Raw genomic sequence first — 4,891 nt, forward strand, 5'->3', positions numbered from 1 at the left:
AAAACAAGAATGAAGTGGTCCTGTTTTTAAGTGGTCCGACTATCCTAGGGATGAAAGCAGAAAATCAATGAAGAAGTTGATGCCCACGGAGCAAGGATTATGTCTGGTACAGAGTCTGGAGACTGAAAGGAATTGAATTATATTAAGCTACATAGGATGACTCAACTAGAAAGAGAGAAGAGACTAAAAGTGGGATAAATAAGAGATCCCTAAACTGGTGGTTGATCTGTTATAGTGCTTTCTTTCTTTCACCCTCTGTTCTACTCCTCTAGAGCGGTCTCCTATTTGAGTGTGGATAAACAAGGATTTGGACGACCCTCTCCCTGACTTACGAAAAAGGGTATTCATACCTCTCTTTAAGAGTCTCAACTAATATGGTCTCGTCCATTTCAATAGCACCTATTTATAGAGCCCTAATCATGCATGAGTTTTTATGCTGCCGAAAGAGAGAATAGTACTAAGTCAGAAGTCAAGAGGAGAGCTCCTTTATATCAATATCACCACTATCCTTTCCAGTTGTATGAATACATTCTTCTGATCCGGAGAATTAAAGGACGACTAATGGAGATTTCAATTACCTTGATATAGACCCTATTCTTCAGCCACCCCTACGATTGATTCTGTCTCTTCCCTTGCTTATTACCTTTATGACTCTTCCCCAAAACGAATAGCTACTTGGTTGACGTGGGCTTGCAACGTAGATCCTATTCTAACAAAGAATCAGAAAGTAAATATGTGCAAAGGGCTAGCTTTCCAACTCAGTCTTCCCTTTATTTTATCTGCCTCTGTCAATCTCACTCAATTCCATCGACCCTCTCAGGCAACCGCTCCAACTCCTGCTACTTCAGGTCAATCGAGTAAGGCCTTCAAAGCTTTAACTTCTACTACTAACTTCACTCCGCTCAAAGTAGTGGTGGATCTGAACAAGACAAAAAAAAAAGAGTGAAGTTATGAACAGAAGAGCTGCTAAGAAGAGTGAAAGCTCTTGAGCTTAATGCTCATTCAACCATAAAATGGGATTGGGATAAATATAGAGATAATGAATAAGACTTCTCATAATGCAAGAAAGGTCTTGAATTCCCCATTTTGCTCCTTCATTTCCAATTATCAAATCAAAAAAGAAGAAAGAACTACGTGTCAAAATAGAGTTCTTCTTTCATTTCTAATTTTTTTGTTATCAAATAGAGTTTATAGTTCGTGCTTGACTCAACATACTCAAGGATGCTTTTCGTACTCAGACTTTGGATGTCTTACCTTCACACCTTTCGTTATGAGTCTTTCAAACTTCTAATTTGAGAATGGCGGTATGAGTGATGTGCTTCAGAATTGCGATATAACTATCTGCAACTTTTAAAGGTAGATCGTTGTCAGGATCATCTCCAATCTGGGCCTTCGCTCTCTTTTATTGAAAATGGGAAGTCAGAAATCACCTAGTGTTAGATCAAACCTTTCTCACTTTCTCTTTTTCAAGATTCCCAATGAAAGAATACATTATGACAATTTCGTAGAGTGAAAGGAGGTGTTTCAGAAGTTGTTGTGTCAGTTGTTCTTCCAGCATAAGAAGCTTCAAGACCAAGAGCAAGAGGATGCCTCATTGGTATGAGGGTAGGGGATCTATCTCTCTTTACCAAATAGAAAGGGGAAGAATTTTCCATGTCTCAGTTTGCTTCTTCTCTGATTTACTCTTTTTCTACTCTTATCAAAAGGATAGAAGGAGCTCAATTGAGTTATAGAACAAGAGGAGCGAAGTCCCTCCCACGGGGCGGAGAGGAGTTAGGTGAGAGTGTGAATTTTTAAGATTAGATGTTTGAACCTACTTAAAGGAAGAAAAGGCTAAAAGGGAAGCATGAACCTACATAAAGGAAGAAGACGATAAAGGAGGGGCAGCAAAGAAAGAGCTCAAAAGGTTATGGTTTTGAGTGGTCTGAAGGACTCATTCATTCTACCATATTAATCTCTTATTGCGAGACTTGTGAATGGAACTAATTTGCATTTACTTCTTAGCTCAAATGAAAAATATGCTAGGTTTTGACTACTTTCTTCAGTGGATAGTTGGACTTTCAATCAAGAATATTGATGTTAGATTCAAGCCTATCCAAATTTCTCTCTGATGTTTTGTTTATGGAACTGAATATTAAGGAGAAGTCTGAATTGCTATTGCACCAAACTCACACAGTGATATGATGTAGTGGCTGACCTAAAAGCTTTGCGCCCTACACAGACTCGGTTTCTTAACTAGAGAGGTTCAAGGCTCAAAGAATTTGAGATAAATTAGTTTAAGAAAATCAAGTGGAATTAATCAGTCCTTCAGACGGGGAAAAAGCCTTCGACTGTCGGTTACCGCTCCATGGGTAGATAAGTTCAACTCTCAATCTTGGTATTGACATCTTGAGTCAAGAATGCCTTAATTTAGGCGATGCTAAAGAACCGGCACATCCAACTTCTGATCAATAGGTGCATAGGCGAGTTTCCTCTTTTAAAACTGCATCTATCAATAGAAAACCTCAAAATAAAATGAATTTCATTTTCATGGTAGTGAAAGGAATGAATTTGTCGATTTGAGAGAGGAAGGAACAAAAGAATACCAACGAGCTCTAGACGTAACTGATCTCAAAGACAGAGGAAGGGGAAGACCTTCTTTTTCTTTCCACTGACCCCTCAAACTCAAATAGGTTTCATAGTCCGAAGGATGGATTTCCTTCTTATTCCATGAACTTTATTCCACTACTAGGCATAGAAGAAGGAGTCTCAAATCCTAGGTTAACATGGATAGTTCTTCGGACTTGTGGATTATTTCATTCTAGTTCATGAGCTCATTTTCTTTTTGATTTACATAAACTCTTCGCCTATTTTTTGGTTCTTCAGCGTGAAGCGAAGCGACTGTTAAGGAGTGCAACGAAGGAAAGAAGAAATTCAATGGATAAATAAGTCTAGAGGATCAAAGAATTATCGAAAGAATAATCGAGGAGCAAAGATCATTGATAAGGAACGTCCATAAGGACTATTCATCATATTTTCAATGTCAGACACCCTTTAATCCCACTCAGATAAAGGTAGCTCTTTCCTTCCAATAAACAAGTTCTTCAGCTAAGAGTCAATGACAATAAATTAGAAGGGGTCCTTAATAAAGAAGTCACATTCAATTACTCTTGATGACTCTCATAAGGAAGAAATGAAATGGAACGAACAAACGAACTCATATTTCATTGAGCCTCATCTGGAGCTTTATTTCTGGAGTATTGAAGACCAGATGGATAAGAAATGTCATTCTGACCCCTCCCGCTCTACATATTAAGTTGCTTCAGCTTTAGCTCATCTCCTTACAATCGAGCCTCTTTCGCTCTTCTCCTGTAAGTTGAGTTATCCTATGACTCTTACCTAAGGCCCCTCTCCTTACAGTCGAGTCTTTTTCGCTCCTCTTAACTCATTTTCTACTCTAAAAAAGGCCTAATTAGTTCCATAAATTAGTCCTTCAGCTTTTTATTGGAATTTAAAAGTCCAGATGACGCTCAAAGAATTTGAGAAGCAACTAAAAGTTTGCCTTTTAATGGTCTAGATGAGTCAGGAACAACATTGAAACCTCTAGAGCGGTCTTTAAACTCCTAACGTCTGCTTTTATATGGAATTCATAAGTCAAGAGGACCATCCTCCAGACAGGTTAATATGGAAAACAAAGGTCCAGGTGACACTCAAAGAATTTGAGAAGCAACTAAAAGTTTGTCTTTTAATGGTCCAGATGAGTCTTCAACATTGACACCGAAGAAAGAAGACACTCTAGAGGAGGCTCAAAGGACGGATGATGGGTTAATATGGATGGTCCAGAGGACAACCGAAGGATAGGTTAATATGGATAAAAACAATTCCTCTCAATATTCAAAGAGCCTCAAAAGGCTGAATTCATATTCATTCGAGTTAGGCTCATAGATCATTGAATAAAGAGCTCAAAGAATTATCGAAGATAATCAGTCCTTCTTTTTTTAGTTCCATTAATCAGTCCTTCATATGGATTTAATGGATAGTCCTCCGGACCTGTCTTCAAACTCCTGATGTCTAATGGATGAGTCCTTCGAACCGTGTAGGTGGAGGAGTTTTCTACCTTTCAATTTGCTGCTCTTATGGTCAAGCAACTGGTAACCTTTCTGGTATAAAATCGAACTCCTCCAAAAGCATCCTCCTCTAAATAGGATGATGTCAAAAGCCTATTGAGCCCCTTGTTCATTGAGGCCGAAGGGCTAATTCTCTTTTCCTTTATGGTTAAGCATGAATTCAAATAAGAGATCATACGATCTTGTAAGATAGAGATCGATAGATCCAGTCTACTATCTTTGTTGGATTGGATGGAGCTTGCTATCGTGGCGGGTACTAAATATGTGTGAGTTGGTTTTGGCCACATGATTCTTGGTCATATGTGAGCTATGTTTAGCCGTATATTTAGACACCTTACCATGGTTGGATTGGGTAGAGGTTTGTTGGTTTGATTAGTAGCTATAAGATAATGACGTTATTAACTATTACTTCATTACTGATGCATTTTTACAGATTTTCTTTTTTAGCATGTTTTATGAGTGTTTACTTCTAAGAAACTTTCCACTCACTAAGTTTTCAACTTATGTTTTTAATATTTTCTTCCCCCCTCAGATAGAGATCAAGGACGAAGTATTGATTGAACCCTCATCATCATTTGTAGATCTTCATTTTTATATGTATATAGTTAACTTTTGTATTGCATCATGGAGTGGTCAGATGTAGCGAGAGTGATGCTAGGGACTCGTGTTTTAAGAGATCCCCTATTAGACTAAAATCATTTTGTATGCAATATCTAGTTTGGATATGAACTCTGCTTGAAACTCTATAATAGTCTAGATGAGTGCATGGTAAGCCACACTTGATG

This window comes from Cucumis melo, chromosome 4 (genome assembly GCF_025177605.1).
Source record: "Cucumis melo cultivar AY chromosome 4, USDA_Cmelo_AY_1.0, whole genome shotgun sequence".
NCBI lineage: Eukaryota > Viridiplantae > Streptophyta > Magnoliopsida > Cucurbitales > Cucurbitaceae > Cucumis > Cucumis melo.